At 36.7% G+C, this 21,015-nt stretch overlaps 1 non-coding gene across 1 annotated transcript; it reads right to left on the reverse strand.

Annotated features, from left to right (window-relative positions):
* Positions 1 to 5,600: 5,600 nt before the first annotated feature.
* TRNAV-GAC (transfer RNA valine (anticodon GAC)) lies at positions 5,601 to 5,672 on the reverse strand. Its single transcript has one exon. It is a non-coding gene; the product is annotated as a tRNA-Val (tRNA).
* Between the last annotated feature and the right edge of the window lie 15,343 nt (positions 5,673 to 21,015).

Raw genomic sequence — 21,015 nt, forward strand, 5'->3', positions numbered from 1 at the left:
CTAACCAAATTGCATTAGAAGGTAAAATATCCTTTTGTAATTTTGTTTCAAAAAATTCCATATAAAGATTACTTAGTGCAGGTGAAAGAGGGTTACCCATTGCCATACCAAATTTTTGAGCAAAATAATCGCTTTTGAATTGAAACACACAATCTTTTATACATGATTTTATCAGATCAATGAAAACAATCTTTGAAACAGGTAAGTGAATATCATCCAAGACATCAAATAAGTATTCTAAAAGGTCATCAACTGGAACTTTTGTGAAAAGTGAGGAAACATCGAAGCTGACTAGTTTGAAATCAAAATTAGCATTGATATTGTTTAGCTTGTTGACTAAATGTATATTGTTCATGATATTAGAATTTGACATCTTACCCACTAAATGGTTTGATAAAGAAACTAACCATTTTGACAATCTATATGTGATGGAGCCTACTGAACTCACTATAGGTCTTGCTGGAAAATTCTGTTTGTGTTTTGATAAGTCCATACATATATGGGCATGAAGGGAAAAAGATGACAAACTTTGATAAGAAAACCATTACCTTTCAACAGCACCTTCATTTCTCGATTGAAATGGGAATTAACTGCTTGTAAGGGATTTTTACTGAGTTTAGAATATGTTGTGTCATCATTTAAAAGAAAATTCAATTTAGATAAAAAGTTACTTTGCCTAAAATCACAACAGTGTTAGCCTTATCTGCTTTAGTAATATTTATATCCTTGTCTTCTTTTCAGGTGTTAATAGCTCTTATAAATCTTTTAGGGCAACTAGATTCCACTGGTTTTGACAAACTGGCATACACTAAATCTTACAGATATTAATTTCATCACTACTTAAATTACTGTATTTCTCTAAATTACAAAAAGACTATGTGACATCTACACAGATGGCTTCCCTGTTAGAGCACACAAAACTTAATCCATAGCCTAATGCACACAAGGAATCTTTATCTAGTTGTTTATCAGACAGGTTTATCACAAAAGAAGGGTTTGTGTTCTTAGTCCAGTCGCTGTTATTAATAAGATGGTCCAACTACAATTTAGTGTCATTTTGTAGCCTATTGCTTTCATTCCTTAATCTATCATAGCAATAGTCCAACATCCGGTTCTTCCAATATGTCGGTATTGCCATTTGAAAAGCAAGTTTCTTCTCTCTTGTAATGCGAAAAGTCTCCTCCATTGCAAGTTTCTTTAATTCAATGTGTTTCTTTAAAATGACGTTTTGGAATTGGTGAAATGGTCGACCAAGACAGCTGCAACAATCGTTGAGGTAGGACACATCTTGGCATCACTTATTCATCAAGGCATTTCCTTTCCAATATATATATATATATATATATATATATATATATATATATATATATATATATATATATATATATATATATATATATATATATATATATATATATATATATATATATATATATATATATATATATATATATATATATATATATATATATATATATATATATATATATATATATATATATATATATATATATATATATATATATATATATATATATATATTGGAAAGGAAATGCCTTGATGAATAAGTGATGCCAAGATGTGTCCTACCTCAACGATTGTTGCAGCTGTCTTGGTCGACCATTTCACCAATTCCAAAACGTCATTTTAAAGAAACACATTGAATTAAAGAAACTTGCAATGGAGGAGACTTTTCGCATTACAAGAGAGAAGAAACTTGCTTTTCAAATGGCAATACCGACATATTGGAAGAACCGGATGTTGGACTATTGCTATGATATATATATATATATATATATATATATATATATATATATATATATATATATATATATATATATATATACATATGTATATATATATATATATATATATATATATATATATATATATATATATATATATATATATATATATATATATATATATATATATATATATATATATATATATTCTTTCATACTATTTGCCATTTCCCGCGTTAGCGAGAACACAGAACTGGGCCTTACAGGGAATATCCTCACCTGACCCCCTTCTCTGTTCCTTCTTTTGGAAAATTAAAAAAAAAAAACAAGAGAGTGGAGGATTTCCAGCCACCCGCTCCCTCCCCTTTTAGACGCCTTCTACGACACGCAGGGAATACGTGGGAAGTATGCTTTCTCCCCTATCCCCAGGGATAGTATATGATAGAGTTGATAGAGATGCTCTGTGGAAGGTATTAAGAATATATGGTGTGGGAGGCAAGTTGTTAGAAGCAGTGAAAAGTTTTTATCGAGGATGTAAGGCATGTGTACGTGTAGGAAGAGAGGAAAGTGATTGGTTCTCAGTGAATGTAGGTTTGCGGCAGGGGTGTGTGATGTCTCCATGGTTGTTTAATTTGTTTATGGATGGGGTTGTTAGGGAGGTAAATGCAAGAGTCTTGGAAAGAGGGGCAAGTATGAAGTCTGTTGGGGATGAGAGAGCTTGGGAAGTGAGTCAGTTGTTGTTCGCTGATGATACAGCGCTGGTGGCGGATTCATGTGAGAAACTGCAGAAGCTGGTGACGGAGTTTGGTAAAGTGTGTGGAAGAAGAAAGTTAAGAGTAAATGTGAATAAGAGCAAGGTTATTAGGTACAGTAGGGTTGAGGGTCAAGTCAATTGGGAGGTGAGTTTGAATGGTGAAAAACTGGAGGAAGTGAAGTGTTTTAGATATCTGGGAGTGGATCTGTCAGCGGATGGAACCATGGAAGCGGAAGTGGATCATAGGGTGGGGGAGGGGGCGAAAATTTTGGGAGCCTTGAAAAATGTGTGGAAGTCGAGAACATTATCCCGGAAAGCAAAAATGGGTATGTTTGAAGGAATAGTAGTTCCAACAATGTTGTATGGTTGCGAGGCGTGGGCTATGGATAGAGTTGTGCGCAGGAGGATGGATGTGCTGGAAATGAGATGTTTGAGGACAATGTGTGGTGTGAGGTGGTTTGATCGAGTAAGTAACGTAAGGGTAAGAGAGATGTGTGGAAATAAAAAGAGCGTGGTTGAGAGAGCAGAAGAGGGTGTTTTGAAATGGTTTGGGCACATGGAGAGAATGAGTGAGGAAAGATTGACCAAGAGGATATATGTGTCGGAGGTGGAGGGAACGAGGAGAAGAGGGAGACCAAATTGGAGGTGGAAAGATGGAGTAAAAAGGATTTTGTGTGATCGGGGCCTGAACATGCAGGAGGGTGAAAGGAGGGCAAGGAATAGAGTGAATTGGAGCGATGTGGTATACAGGGGTTGACGTGCTGTCAGTGGATTGAATCAAGGCATGTGAAGCGTCCGGGGTAAACCATGGAAAGCTGTGTAGGTATGTATATTTCCGTGTGTGGACGTGTGTATGTACATGTGTATGGGGGGGGTTGGGCCATTTCTTTCGTCTGTTTCCTTGCGCTACCTCGCAAACGCGGGAGACAGCGACAAAGTATAAAAAAAAAAATATATATATATATATATATATATATATATATATATATATATATATATATATATATATATATATGTGTGTGTGTGTGTGTGTGTGTGTGTGTGTGTGTGTGTGTGTGTGTGTGTGTGTGTGTGTGTGCACGGATAAATTTTAAGGCTGGACGGGGTGTACTAGTGATGCCTTTGACCTAAAATGTAAGTTCAATTGAGTCCGTAAGGCGACCCTGCACGTAGCTTGAATCCTTTTGTGTTCACTATAATCTTCTTTACTATATCTCCTCTCCTTGATCCCTTTATCTTCACTATGCAAGGCCCATTATAATCTTCACTACAACCGCATCTTCATATGACCTTATCTTGACTAAGCTGGTTTCAAGGAAGGCTTTAGATTTTTCCAGTTCACACAAACAACGTACTTACACGGGGCCCATGAGTGTAAAACTCCCTCCTAATACAGTGCAAATAGATGTTTACACACACCTACACACACCACCACCACTAACAATACACAGAGAAATAGCCTTTTAGGTTGGCTTTGGATCCGCCCTTGAACGTAGTTTGGAGGATTTGGGGGATCAGGTCAATAAGGTTAAGTTCACTACAACCTCATATTCACTAACGTGTATCTTCACTACTAGCGTATTTTCACTTAATTATATCTTCACTATACCCTCTTCTTCACTACACCGTTATTTCTACCATACCATCATCATTGTACTCCCTGACGTTCACTAGAAATAGTTCTTATCTTCACTACATAACCATTCTGAATAAACTTTACTCCTTGATAACCCTTATCTCTACTACATTCGTATCTTCACTACATTCGTATCTTCACCACAACCTATCTTGACAATATCCTTATCATCACTATACTCTCCCTCACTACACTCTCATCTTAACATCACCTTCTGTTTACCGAACTTAGTTCAATGTCTGACTTGAACATAGCTTTGGAAAGTTTGTGTTCCTCATTGTGTTACCTCTTATCATCATTGTAAAGGCAATTGTCACCACTCCCTAACTAAACCCTCATCGTCACTACACTCTCATCATTATCATTACTTCTTGATGTTCAATACAAAATCTCAACATATACATTTGTCTTCACTACAGAATAATTTTCATTGCACCTTAATCTTCATTCCTCCTTGTTTCAGCTACATCCGTATCTTCCATTCATTCTTATATCTTATATCAATTACATCTTTACAATATCTTTATGTCTTCTCTGTTCCGTCTTTTGTAAAATTGAAAGTGAGAGTAAAGGATTTCCGGCCTTCTGCTCCCTCCCCTTTTAGTCGCCTTGTACGACACGCAGGGAATACGAGGCAAGTATATTTTCTTCCCTATCCCCAGGGATAACAGCATCTGGTGTTCCCAGACGGTCACCCATCCAAGTACTAACCAGACCCAACGTTACTTAACTTCCCTGATCGGACGATATATATATATATATATATATATATATATATATATATATATATATATATATATATATATATATATATCATATATATATATATAACACTGAAAACAATGAATTTCCCAAATAACAAAAATGGAAGCGCCGGGGTTTGAACCCGGGACCTCTCGCATGCCAAGCGAGTGCTCTACCACTGAGCTACGCCCCCAAGAACATATTTTGTGACATAGTATTATATGAAGTACTGAGATTACTACGGCAAAATAGTGTTTGACCGACCGTTGCCGACTAGCCGGCAAAATAACCACAGTGTAGTTCTCCATGTTGCTGTCGTGTTTTCCTCTCAATTTTCCACGAAGAAATGTTTTACTTTTTTATTGTCGTTGCAATAGACTGGAACTAAACAATAGACTGGAACTAAGCAATAGACTGGAACTAAGCTGACCTGGTATGAGGTCAGAGCCCTCATTATCATCCCTGCTAACTACCGGAAGCAGATTAAGTCGTTCCACAACCGATGTCCGGCCCATGTTAACTCTGATGTGCCCAGCAGTTGGAGGAGGATCGCCAGAAGCTTCTGGAAGATTTCAAGGACGTCTTGGTGGACCTGACCCTTTCAGATAAGGTCGAAAACCTCAATTTATTGTGAAGATCTTCACTATAACGTTGGATGAACATACTGAATGTTGCACACATGTGATGCGGACAAAATGAAACAAGAAAAAGACCAAAATTATGTCTGGTGTGGGTCTCGAACCCACGACCTTGAGTGTGTCAGACTCACGCTCTACCACTGAGCTAACCAGACAATAGAAAATACGTCTGTTTCTTCAATTTGAATTAATGAAAATCTTTGCGAGGCAGCGTTAAGAAAAGAGAGATGTCTTTGACGAAATTTACTTTCTTGGCTTATTCTTCTGTTCCTCATTATCGAAAGTAAACGTACTGAAGGATATGTATATATATATATATATATATATATATATATATATATATATATATATATATATATATATATATATATATATATATGTATATATATATATATATATATATATATATATATATATATATATATATATATATATATATATATATATATATATACATATATATATATATATATATATATATATATATATATATATATATATATATTATCCCTGGGGATAGGGGAGAAAGAATACTTCCCACGTATTCCCTGCGTGTCGTAGAAGGCGAACTAAAAGGGAAGGGAGCGGGGGGCTGGAAATCCTCCCCTCTCGTTTTTTTTTTTAATATTCCAAAGGAAGAAACAGAGAAGGGGGCCGGGTGAGAATGTTTCCTCAGAGGCCCAGTCCTCTGTTCTTAACGCTACCTCGCTGACGCGGGAAATGGCGAATAGTATGAAAGAAAAAGAATATATATATATATATATATATATATATATATATATATATATATATATATATATATATATATATATATATATACTATCCCTGGGGATAGGGGAGAAAGAATACTTCCCACGTATTCCCTGCGTGTCGTAGAAGGCGACTAAAAGGGAAGGGAGCGGGGGGCTGGAAATCCTCCCCTCTCGTTTTTTTTTTTAATTTTTCCAAAGAAGGAACAGAGAAGGGGGCCAGGTGAGGATATTCCCTCAAAGGCCCAGTCCTCTGTTCTTAACGCTACCTCGCTATCGCGGGAAATGGCGAATAGTATGAAAAAAAAAAAATATATATATATATATATATATATATATATATATATATATATATATATATATATATATATATGTATATATATATATATATATATATATATATATATATATATATATATATATATATATATATATATTGGAAAGGATCACGATTTTGCACGTGATCAAATATACTCTTATGAGTCCACTAGGAAAATAAACACGATAAGTTCCCAAGTGCACTGTCGTGTAATACTCACATCATCAAGGGAGACACAAGAGAGAAATATAACACTCAATTGATATACAACGAAGAGACGTAGCTAGGACGCCATATGGTAAACATGTGATTGTCCAAGACAGACAACAAGCGTATCATAAACTTATTATGTGGACAAGAAGGTGAATTGTTTACAAATTTTATCAGCATTAAAGTTATCCAATTTGTATAGACCATCACTAATATTAAGCTTATAATTCTTTGTGTATTCAGAAATAGAAGATTCAATGATATTTCTCGTGGTACTTGAGTTAGAGTTGATAACTGAGATGGCATTATTAACTCTAATTCCAGTACCACGAGAAATATCATTGAATCTTCTATTATTAAATACACAAAGAATTATAAACCTTAAGGAAACAACATGGTGGTCAAAAATAAGCTTTAGGAATGAAGTTTATGAATGGAATATCAGTGAGACGATCCAAATGACGAATGAATGAGAGCGTAGTCAACATACAATATAAAAGGACATATTATGAATGGCAGCCAGGCAAGTAACGGCCCAACTGAATGGAAGGATTTAAAAGTTCGCGTTATATGACGAATTTTGATAGATTATCCAAATTTCCATTCCAGTTATGAAACTTAATGGTTGTGTTCAGTTCTAGAGACAAAGTTTAAAGGTTTGTGTTTCAAAGATGAACCTCAAAGGATATCGTTAAATTAACTGACATTAAAATTTGTCAATTAAGTGAATCATTTTGTACAATAGCTGTAATTTGACAGAGTTAAAAGTTCGCATTTTCATTACAATTCTAATTCAAAAGTTTGAGATTCAATGATGGTTTGCACAAGCTTAACGTACATTTAAGTTTCGTGTTTATATGACGTATCTTAAAGGACTCTGGTAAAATAACGCAGCTGGAAGGTTTACGTTCAAATGACGGTGTTTAAATGTTTATTGATGAATGGTAGATTTAAATGGATAGATTTTAAGTTCGCGTTTTCATAAGCGACTTTAAACCTTGTGGTTGAATGTCACAGTTTAAATGTTGGTATGTACAATGTTGACCAGATGGCGGTAGTGTGTAGACACAGCCATACCAGGTCGTATTTATCATCATTAAAGTCACCTTCCTTACTTACTTATGGCGGCGATGAAATTCACTGGTTCTTGATTGTGCACCAATTAACCTATCAGATAATGGTACAATGTTTGCCTGGTGTTGCATATATCACGTCTGTTGTTGAAACACAAGAATGCCAGGTGACTTTGGGAGTGGATGATAATGTAAAGATCAATATAAATGTGGGAAATCTTGAACCGCCATCACCAGACACAACACATGTTTGGATCTGGCGGGGGGAGGGACTTGCCTGTGACGTCACGATGCCCCGCCTCCAGCCTGGCGCTGCTCTGTGTGTGTGTGTGTGTGTGTGTGTGTAGCCCCTGGGTTCATGTTGGCCACAGCCACACACCGGCCGGTGGTCAGGTCAGTGGGCGGTGTGTGTGTGTGTGTGTGTGTGTGTGTGTAGCCCCCTGGGTTCATGTTGGCCACACCCACCGGCCGGTGGTCAGGTCAGTGGGCGGTGTGTGTGTGTGTGTGTGTGTGTGTGTGTGTGTGTAGTCCCTGGGTTCATGTTGGCCACAGCCACCCACCGGCCAGCCGGGCGGTAGTTTATAACTAAGACTGGTAGTTTCACATGCCACTTGGAGTGTCCCTCACTACAGAACTTGAGCAGCTCTTATCCTGAGGTGGAGCAGTTGATCCTCTCCACCAGGCTGGTACACTTGGTCTGCACCAGGTGGCTCCCTCCTGGTCATCCTGAGTGGTTGGTTGCTGTGTGGGATTTAATGACCACTGACTTGTGAAGGTCATTAGACCAGCCATCATTTTATCATCTGATAAAACATGAAGCAACGCCAAATATTACATGATCCACCTAAACTATTGAGAATGATGAAGTCTGATATTGTTACGTTACGTCATCCAATCTTGCCACTCACATGTTACGGTAATCACGACTACATACATAGTGTTGTTACGACTGATATTACTGTATGTACTGTAGTAAAGTACTGTGGTTATGTGGACACCAGACGAGACCATCATTATGATGTGTCACCAACATGTATCTATAATGCTTCAATAACTAGCATGATCAAGAAGGTTATAACAACATTATCCTTGTGTCACCAACATGTATCTATAATACTTCTATAACCAGCATGATCAAGAAGGTTATAACAACATTATCCTTGTGTCACCAACATGTATCTATAATACTTCTATAACCAGCATGATCAAGAAGGTTATAACAACATTATCCTTGTAGTTGTTGGATCAGTGTAGAGCAGAGCAATACCTGGTGAACATTACTTCCTGGTTGGTGGCCGCCATAAATACCACCAGTGTTTATAAGCTCACACATCACCAGGGGTTAAGATATGGTGTTATCCCTCACTGCTCTATATAGCACCAGCCACGGTGGGTGGGTCCGCCTCCAGCTTATACCTCACTCCTACTCTTCTATATCCCTAACTTCCTTGTGATCATCTCACTTTGAATAACTAGATCTTCACATAACAGTTGTTTGTTGTTGTTGTTGTTGTTGTTGTTGTTGTTGTTACATGTTGTAGGTTTATGTTCTACCACTGGACGACTCGTTCTCTGATCTTACCCAACAGATAAATGTTTGTGTCGAGATTCGTCAGGTGTTTATCATACGGAGTCTGTAACACGTAAGTCTGTCTATCGTTCACTATACTGGATAGTAACTGGTAAAGGTTATTAAAGATATCTACACCAGAATCTGTGCCACACAACAAAACATACAAATCACGATATTTGCAACATGATAACATGTTTGACCATCAGCAGGTAAGGTCATCAAGCCGCACCATACATACGTCAGACAGTAACATCAGTTGTATAACAGGATGTATATATGTTGTTGGATTTAAGGGCTATCAACTTGTGGTCATGAAGCCAGAATGTGAACCATAAGTTCAACATAAAATGATGGTCCAGGTCCAGCAGGTAGCTGCATATGAAGCTATGAATGTCTGTCTTGATTACTGACGACGTAGAGGGAAGGGTTTGGCAGGAAGGGGAGTGTGGTGGAGTTTGCTGGAGGGTTCTCGGGAGTGTTGTGAAGAAGAGATAGAAAAATAGACTGAAAGGAGGAGGGTAACAAGTCCTTGGCCTCAACCCAGGTGCTACATTGTCACTCAAGCAAGACATCTAAAATAATCGCCAGGTTGGTTGGTTATTTGGGCTTGTGGCTCATCGACTGCCAGGGTTAATAAAGTCAACAAGTTAGTCATGATCCTCAACCAAAAATACTTGAACACCTGCACGTGTTGAAGATATTTGTAAGGTCATACACACGCTCACTAAATATTTGGCCCATGTAAGTAAGGTTTTCACCCCTATTGATTGCAAGGGTCATACCTGCGGTAAAGGTCATGTTATAACCATCAATCGAATCATCTTGAACAGTTTTCCCAGGGGTTCAAGATGATTCTGAGACGTACACGCTCTCACCCTGTTCGTACGACGAATGGTGCATTCAAACGTACAGCGACCTATGGATGGTGAGTAAATGATAAATCCTTTATATGTTCCACTTTAAAGTCAACTAACAATCCTTTCAAAGTATTATTGTGTGAACAGATGGAACAACCTAATATAAAAAGATGTACATCCAAGAGAATCATCAGTGACGACAAGTAGGATAGAAAAACCTGAGAAATGGTTGTTGATGATGGTGTGAACAGTATTATTATTATTACCACACATCACCAGCACACCTTTGATGGCGCTCCTACACCTTCGTGGCTGCTGCACTCCACACAGGAGCAGGGGATGATGGACATCTTTGAGCAAGAAGGTTCTCCGACGAGACTGTACTATTTCTCTCCGTCCTTTGAGGATGACACAGCCTTGCTAAGGATGACTTGTCACTGGTGGTGACACAGCTGACGGATGGAGTCCTGTTACACCTTGTGAATAATATAACCAAAACAGTAGACTGGCCAGGTTGACAAGCGTATTGTGCACTTCAACTGACTAATGATATGATCAAGAAAATTACAAACATAAATATCTATTGTAAAGATCAAATCAATGATGAAAGAAATATAGTTTGAATGATTAATGAAAACGATTGTGGGAAGTGACACAACTTTGTGATGCTTGGTCACTTACAAATGATTAATACGAAAGTGTTAGGTATCGACCCGCAGGAGAACGTGTTTACAGATCTTTATAGAAGACATATCTATGTTAGATAAACGCCATATCAAGGAAATATCTTAACCTGGGACGTGTAACATCTGTGTGGAGAGACACAGCTTTGTAATATATGATCTACTCCACCGGTGAACTTTGACAACAGAGAGTTATACAACGCGTCGCTGGACAATATTCACCAAATACCTATAACGAATCTTTATATGATATACAAGACATTTGTTGGAAGTAAACATAAGAAATAATGATAGGAGATAAGGAGAGGGAAAGTACATATTTTCTTAAATGCTGAAAGAATCCTGTCTTAACCTAGTTATTTTGTGATGGATTTTATTTTAGATATCCAGAGGATGATATATTGTGGGGCTTATGATTATGATGCTTTCAACACCTTTTTCCAATTTCTCATCATTTTTACTGGCTAAAAGGCCTTCGTTCTTAAGAACCATTTTGATGCAACACACTACATATTTATTATAAATCCTTTATCACATCAACTATAATGTTTGTACATTATTCTTTAAGTTGTCAGTCACATTCTCAAGTATATAACGCATTCGTCTGACTCAAGTAGATACATATATCTCCATGTTTATATATATACATATGGTTCTTAATTTATTATCTTTTTATTCCAAGTTTAAGTGATCCTTGTAAAGAAGATAATAATCATTACCTTGGATGACGTACCTGAGTCTTTATAACAGAAATAATGAACAACTCCTGATTGTTGAGGTTGTGCATACCGCCGGTTGAAGACCATTAGTTCACCAATGTTGTACTGGTAATGATAAAAGTCAACATGTATATAACTTTAATGTTTGACATATACTATGGATTCAGGCTTTATGACTGTTCATATGTTTTCAAATATACCAACATTACATTGACTCTATACGAAATACTACCATTAAATTGTTTGGTCATAAAGGAGATATTCTGATCACTCCAATAATACACATGTATGTTTACCTGGTACAAAGAGATCCGTCATATTGTAAAGCCCTGTGCCAGCCAGGCAGCCAGCCTCCCTAACAACAAACTACCTGTTAGTCAAGATCAGATAAAGAGCCGGGTTGAGGTGAGGGCTCGTACCAAGCATAGATCTAGCGACCTGTCATGGTACAGACCACTCATATGGAGACCTGGTGAATCCAACAATTAGAAACATTCCATATTTGAGGAGACTTGGCAGGTCTAACTATGATCCAATTTCATCATGATCATATGATAAGACCCTGTGCCAATGCTGGGACAAATTGTAATATTGAATTGTATATTGATTTCATATTTCGATGGAATTAACAATAAAGATGAGTTGCCATAATTATGAGGAAACATGTCCACATTCACACTCACCAACCCTACCCAGACAACACGAGTCGTATTGATCATTTCTAAATTCATCGGACACATCCGGGAAGATACTTTTTTACCGTGTGTACTTTACTTTAAAGTTACGTTCATTGGAAATAGAGCGAAACTAACTGTCTGTATTACCAACAAAAATCACTATGAGATATAGATATCTATCTACTAATGACGTCACGTCTGATGTCACTCGTAGTAATGATGGTGGGCAAACGTTTGACCTCAGATGAGGTGAAGTATTTTATCTTCAATATGATTGTTAACATGGAATAATGTACCAGTTAGAGTGGTTGGAAGCAGCATTATAAATACGTTTCACAATAAACTTGATAAATATTTACCTTCAAGTTCAAGACTAACATTATTTGCGACTCATCATTAGTCACACTGACAATATACAGGTTTATCTTTAGATTATCTGTATGTCTTCCACTACACTAATGTGTGAGTTCCTGATATCTTCCACTACACTAATGTGTGAGTTCCTGATATCTTCCACTACACTAATGTGTGAGTTCCTGATATCTTCCACTACACTAATGTGTGAGTTCCTGATATCTTCCACTACACTAATGTGTGAGTTCCTGATATCTTCCACTACACTAATGTGTGAGTTCCTGATATCTTCCACTACACTAATGTGTGAGTTCCTGATATCTTCCACTACACTAATGTGTGAGTTCCTGATATCTTCCACTACACTAATGTGTGAGTTCCTGATATCTTCCACTACACTAATGTGTGAGTTCCTGATATCTTCCACTACACTAATGTGTGAGTTCCTGATATCTTCCACTACACTAATGTGTGAGTTCCTGATATCTTCCACTACACTAATGTGTGAGTTCCTGATATCTTCCACTACACTAATGTGTGAGTTCCTGATATCTTCCACTACACTAATGTGTGAGTTCCTGATATCTTCCACTACACTAATGTGTGAGTTCCTGATATCTTCCACTACACTAATGTGTGAGTTCCTGATATCTTCCACTACACTAATGTGTGAGTTCCTGATATCTTCCACTACACTAATGTGTGAGTTCCTGATATCTTCCACTACACTAATGTGTGAGTTCCTGATATCTTCCACTACACTAATGTGTGAGTTCCTGATATCTTCCACTACACTAATGTGTGAGTTCCTGATATCTTCCACTACACTAATGTGTGAGTTCCTGATATCTTCCACTACACTAATGTGTGAGTTCCTGATATCTTCCACTATCACCATCAGCCTCGAAGTGACCCAGTGGTCCACTGCTGTATGGATACCTTTACATTCCTTTGTATAATGGAATGTTTGTAACAACACAGTAATTAATCACATCTGAGCAATCGGGAATTTGACAAGGCATTATCAGCTCTACGTCCTATTGGCGGACCATCATAGAGCTATAAGGTTGTGGTCCTGTTTGTCTGGATGTTGATGACAGGGGCTTCCTCTCTTATGTGAATGGCTTCTAATCTGTGTAGTCTCCTGCGATCACTACAACTAGTAATGATTTTGATGTTATTCATTATAATCTCCCTCGTTAGTCTCGTTCCATGCTTTTGTTCATGATGATGTTTGATTCCACCTTCTTGTAAGTGGAGCGAGAGTCGGTGGCTCAGGGTGCAGGTGTACTGATCATGTTGAGATGAGTAATAATGGATATATGAGCATACATTGGTGGGTTTCCTGTATATGCTAAACTTAAACTTGTTTCCTTGTCTATGGATCATGGAATCTAGAAATGGTAACATACCATTATTTTCATTTTTCTACTGTAAATTTGATGGAAGGTAGTAAATTGTTAAGTAAGGGGAGAAATATTTGTAAATTTTCATTTGTTCGTCAAACACAAAGAACATCATCTACATACCTAAACCAAATTGCATTAGAAGGTAAGATATCCTTTAGTAATTTTGTTTCAAAACATTCCATATAAAGATTACTTAGTACAGGTGAAAGAGGGTTACCCATTGCCATACCAAATTTTTGAGCATAATAATCTACATTAAATTGAAATACGCAGTCTTTTATACACAATTTTATCAGTTCAATGAAATTAGACTATGAAGCAGGTAAATGAATATCATCCAAGACATCAAATAGATATTCTAAAAGGTCATCAACTGGAACTTTAGTGAAAAGTGAGGAAACATCAAAGCTAACTAGTTTGAAATCAAAATTAACATTGATATTGTTTAGCTTGTTGACTAAATCTACATTGTTCATGATATTAGAATTTGATACCTTACCCAATAAAGGTCTTAATAAAGAAACTAACCATTTTGACAATTCATATGTGATGGAGCCTACTGAACTCACTATAGGTCTTGCTGGAAAATTCTGTTTATGTGTTTTGATAAGTCCATACATATATGGCAATGAATGGGACAAAGATGACAAACTTTTGATGAGAGAAATGTTACCTTTCAACAACAGCTTCATTTCTTTATTGAAATGAGAATTAACTGCTTTTAAGGGAGTTTTACTAAGTTTAGAATATGTTGTGCCATCATTTAAAAGATCATTCATTTCAGATAAATAATTACTTTTGTCTAAAATCACAACAGAGTTAGACTTATCTGCCTTGTTTAATCACGTTAAAAACTATGATCATTGTATTGACTGGAGTAACGCCATTCAGTTATTAACTCTAACTCTATTACCAAGAGGAATATCATTGAATCTTCTATTATTAAGTACACAAAGAATTGTAATCTTAATATTAGTGAAGGTCCATACAAATTAGATAACTTTACTGTTGATAAGATTTGTAAAATGATACGTTTATGAACGCTCCTTGTATGTTTTGGACAATTACATGTTTACCAAATGGCTCTTAGCTTCGTCTCTTCGATGTATATCAACTCACATATTTCTCTCTTGTGTCTCCCCTGATGATGTGATTAATACACGAAAGTGCACTTGGAAGCTTATCGTGTTTCATTTTCCCCGTGGACACATAGGAATATCTTGATGACGCGCAAAACTGTGATCCTTTCCAACATGGATTCCACACGGCTCTTCTATTTCTTCTCTACAAGCTGTCCTGGACTTTCTCCTTTCGTTACTGCTTTCTCCAAATCGCTAATCAAGGCTTACCAACTGAAGTTACGATTTGGATTCCTTAGGAAATGCCCTGATGAACAAATGATGCCAAGATCTGTCCTACCTCAACGTTTGTTTCAGCTGTCTGGTCGACGATTTGACCAATTCCAAAATATCATTTTAAATAAAAACATTGAATTAAAGAAACTTGAAATGGAGGAGGCTTTTCGCATTTCAAGAGAGAAGAAACGTGCCTTTCAAATGGCAATACCGACACACTGGAAGAACCGGATGTTGGACTATTGCTATGATAAATTAAGGAAAGAATGCAATAGGCTACAAGTGTCACTAAATTGTAAGTTGGACCATCTTATTGAAAACAGCGACTGGACCAAGAACACAAACCCATCTTTTGTGGTAAACCTGTCTAATAAACTAGATAAAGATTCCTTGTCTGCATTAGGCTATGGTTTGTTTTGTGTGCTCTGACAGGGAAGCCAGCTGTGTTGATGTCACAAAGTCTTTTTGTAATTTAGAAAAATACAGTAATTTAAGTAATGATGAAATTAATATCTGTAAGGGTTTAGTGTATGCCAGTTTGTCAAAACCAGTGGAAGCTAATTGCCCTAAAAGATTCATAAGAGCTATTAACACCTTAAAGAAAAACAAGGATATACATATTACTAAAGCAGATAAGTCTAACTCTGTTGTGATTTTAGACAAAAGTAACTATTTATCTAAAATGAATGATCTTTTAAATGATAACACAACATATTCTAAACTTAGTAAAACTTCCTTAGAAGCAGTTAATTCTCATTTCAATAAAGAAATGAAGTTGTTGTTGAAAGGTAACATCTCTCTTATCAAAAGTTTGTCATCTTTGTCCTATTCATTGCCATATATGTATGGACTTATCAAAACACATAAACAGAATTTTCCAGCAAGACCTATAGTGAGTGCAGTAGGCTCCATCACATATGAATTGTCAAAATGGTTAGTTTCTTTATTAAGCCCTTTATTGGGTAAGGTATCAAATTCTAATATCATGAACAATGTAGATTTAGTCAACAAGCTAAACAATATCAATATTAATTTTGATTTCAAACTAGTTAGCTTTGATGTTTCCTCACTTTTCGCTAAAGTTCCAGTTGATGACCTTTTAGAATATTTATTTGATGTCTTGGATGATATTCATTTACCTGTCTCAAAGTCTAATTTCATTGAACCGATAAAATTGTGTATAAAAGACTGTGTATTTCAATTTAATGGAGATTATTATGCTCAAAAATTTGGTATGGCAATGGGTAACCCTCTTTGACCTGTACTAAGTAATGTTTATATGGAATTTTTTGAAACAAAATTACTAAAGGATATCTTACCTTCTAATGCAATTTGGTTTAGGTATGTAGATGATGTTCTTTGTGTTTGGCCAACAAATGAAAATTTATAAATATTTCTCCCCTTACTTAACAATTATCAACCTCCGTCAAATTCACTTTAGAAAATGAAAATAATGGTATGTTACCATTTTTAGATTGCATGATCCATAGACAAGGAAACAAGTTTAAGTTTAGCATATACAGAAAACCCACCAACGTATGCTCATATATCCATTATTACTCATCTCAACACGACAGAGCTAGATTATCATCATTTCAATCTATGTTCCTACGGGCATTACGTATTTGCAGTCCAGAGTTTATTGATGTGTTTGAGAAGATATATTCTATTGGATCTAAGTTAAAGTACCCTAGATCTTTCATTTATAAATCCCTTAAGTTAGCAAAGAAATCATTTTATAGAGTTGAGCCCAAACCTCCCACTGACACCAAGAATCTTTTAGTTCTCCCTTTTAATAATAATTTCACTTTGCTTCCCATGTTGCTTAAATCCTTTAATGTAAATGTTGCCTTTAGCAACAATAATACTATAAAGAATATCTTAATCAGGAATTCACCAGAAAATTCTCTTGGTTGCATCTATAAAGTTCCTTATGGAAACTGTAATAAATTTTATGTTGGTCAGACTGGTAAGGATCTATCTGTTAGACTTAAGCAACATAAATATAGTATAAGAACGGGACAAGACTCAAATGCCTTGTTTAATCATGTTAAAAACTATGATCATTGTATTGACTGGAGTAACGCCATCTCAGTTGTTAACTCTAACTCTATTACCAAGAGAAATATTGAATCTTCTATTATTAAATACACAAAGAATTATAATCTTAATATTAGTGATGGCCTGTACAAATTAGATAACTTTATTGTTGATAAGAATATTCTCACCTGGCCCCCTCTGTTCCTTCTTTTGGAAAAAAAAAAAAAAAAACGAGAGGGGAGGATTTCCAGCCCCCCGCTCCCTCCCCTTTTAGTCTCCCCCTACGACACGCAGGGTATACGTGGGAAGTATTCTTAATCCCCTATCCCCTATATATATATATATATATATATATATATATATATATATATATATATATATATATATATATATATATATATATATATATATATATATATATATATATATATATATATATATATATATATATTATCCCTGGGGATAGGGATTAAGAATACTTCCCACGTATTCCCTGCGTGTCGTAGAAGGCGACTAAAAGGAGAGGGAGCGGGGGGCTGGAAATCCTCCCCTCTCGTTTTTTTTTTTTTTTTTTTCCAAAAGAAGGAACAGAGGGGGCCAGGTGAGGATATTCCAAAAAAGGCCCAGTCCTCTGTTCTTAACGCTACCTCGCTAACGCGAGAAATGGCGAAGAGTTTAAAAGAAAGAAAAGATATATATATATATATATATATATATATATATATATATATATATATATATATATATATATATATATATATATATATATATATATATATATACATATATATATATATATATATATATATATATATATATATATATATATATATATATATATATATATATATATATATATATATATATATATATATATATATATATATATACCTTAAACAAATGTATCTTAATTGCATTATGGACAAATGTAGTTATGATTACGTCCTAAGTAAATCTGAATTCAATTCATCCTCTAAACGCATCTTTACTACACCCACAACGAATCAATATGACAAAGAATGATACACTATACTTTCAGTAAACTTAAATTAATACATATCTTCACTACTATCTCGAAATACGTATCTTCACTACAATCTCAATAAATCTAAATTTGTTTCACCCTCAAACGCTTCTTCATCAGACCCTCGACAAATACACCTTCACTACGCTCCTCAGTAACCCTTAAACCATTTCGACCTCGACAAACGTATTTTCACTATACCTTCGAAAAATGAATCTTCACTACACTTATATACGTATCTTCAATAGAATCCCAATAAACCTAAATTTATATACGTATCTTCGCTACAATCCCAATAGACCTAAATTTATATACGGATCTTCATTACAATCCCAATAAATATAAATTTATATACGTATATTCACTACAATCCCAATAAACCTAAATTTATATGCGTATCTTCACTACAATCTCAATAAACCTAAATTCGCTTCACCCTCGACAAACGCTTCTTCATCAGACCCTCGACAAATACACCTTCACTACACTCCTCAGTGACCCTGCAACCATTTCGACCTCGACAAACGTATTTTCACTATACCTTCGAAAAATGAATCTTCACTACACTTATATACGTATCTTCACTACAATCCCAATAAACCTAAATTTATATGCGTATCTTCACTACAATCCCAATAAACCTAAATTTATATACGTATCTTCACTACAATCCCAGTAAACCTAAATTTATATACGTATCTTCACTACAATCCCAATAAACCTAAATTTATATGCGTATCTTCACTACAATCCCAATAAACCTAAATTTATATACGTATCTTCACTACAATCTCAATAAACTTGGATTTCCGAGGATATATATAGCACGTTCCTGGGCTCTAGGCTCATTCATCTCCAAGATGTGCTACAGGAAGGATCTCTCCCGATTGGATGTGGAACATCTTATTGCAACTGGGGAACTTCTTGGAGAAGGTGCTTTCGGAACGGCTTATCGTGTGAAATGGGACGGTGCTGACACCGTCCTTAAAGTCGGAAAGACTTTCAGTGTTGCACCTCCGGTGATGTATGAGCTGGAGGCCTACTTTCTGGAAAAAGTCAGTGGAGCCGGAGGAGCCCCTCGACTGCTGGCCACCTCTGACGATCCTCCAGCTCTTCTCACAACCTTCGTTGGTTCCGACACCCTCGGAGACCTGCTCCTGGATCGCGAGCTTCCCGACAAGTACCTAGGCCTCATCGGACTTCAGGTCTGCCTCCGTGTCAAAGAGCTACACGCCATTGGTGTCTACCACAATGACCTACACACGGGAAACATCGTGGTCACCATCCCACACGATCTCTCACTCCCGCCCGAGGTCAGCTTGATAGATTTTGGCCTTGCCTCATACCATCCATCTGCTCTTACTCAATTGCCGGCAGACGACAGGTACCACGTCTTGAAGACTACGAACAGTAGCGCCGTCACTCCCATAACACCAGACTTGGGTGACTTGGGGTACCTCCTTCACGACGACATACTCAGCGCAACGGAACAGGAAGCTCCAGAGTCTGTAATCAACGTAACTCGCCAGGCCGCTCTAGGCCATATTAAAGATATAGATGAGATCATTTCTGCATTGACGGAATTCGTCTCAAGCTGAACCACCTCCTCATGACCCAGTCACCACGCAGCCCAAAACATGTGACAAGCCCCATCTGAGGACAAATCTCACCAGGACAACAATAGAGACAATTGGGATAATCTATATCTCCAACGATGTGTTCCATGCACTGGAAGAAGGTAGTGTGGGGGGATGATGAGGACCCGAAGTCGATCCCCTGACCTAGCCTCCAGGTGGCGGGTCTGGTGAACTCTTGAGGACACATTAACTCTCACAGGCTAACAGGGGTCTCACACACACACACACTTGGATAGATTACATATTTACTTCCTAAGTATCAGAGGCAAAATATTATTACTGAAAGTTATGCCTAAACATATATTGACGGAATTAGAATATTTTACAGCAGTCACGTGCATAGTGATGATGTAGGCAGGCGTGAGAATAATTCTGCTGGTAGAGTTTCATTTTATTTATCCCAAGTCACTCTGGCCGAGGCGTGATGATAATCCCTCGTAAGACCATTTCTCACGAATCACTCTCACACTGATGACTGCAAGTGGATCCATGATTCGAAATGGAAAAATTACGTTCCAGACGGAGGCCTATATCAAGTTGTCTTCTCATTTCCTGGTACATAACTGCTGGCCTGGAAACACATAAGGAAACTCTCTGAAGTGTCAAGATGGATCGCCTCCTGACCCTACCTGGCGGGAGAGACCATCTTAGGTCAGGCGTGTGTGGGGCAGAAGTGACCTGTTTACTGGTTTTCCCTGAAATTCGTATTGTCTTCATCTTATGTTTATTTCCAGTCACTTCAGTGGAAACGAATGTTATGTTCAGTAGCGTCATATTGAATGGTCGCTTCTTCAGTTCTACTTCCCAACCTCTGAGAAA

The sequence above is a fragment of the Panulirus ornatus genome, chromosome 13 (genome assembly GCF_036320965.1).
Source record: "Panulirus ornatus isolate Po-2019 chromosome 13, ASM3632096v1, whole genome shotgun sequence".
Taxonomy (NCBI): Eukaryota; Metazoa; Arthropoda; class Malacostraca; order Decapoda; family Palinuridae; genus Panulirus; species Panulirus ornatus.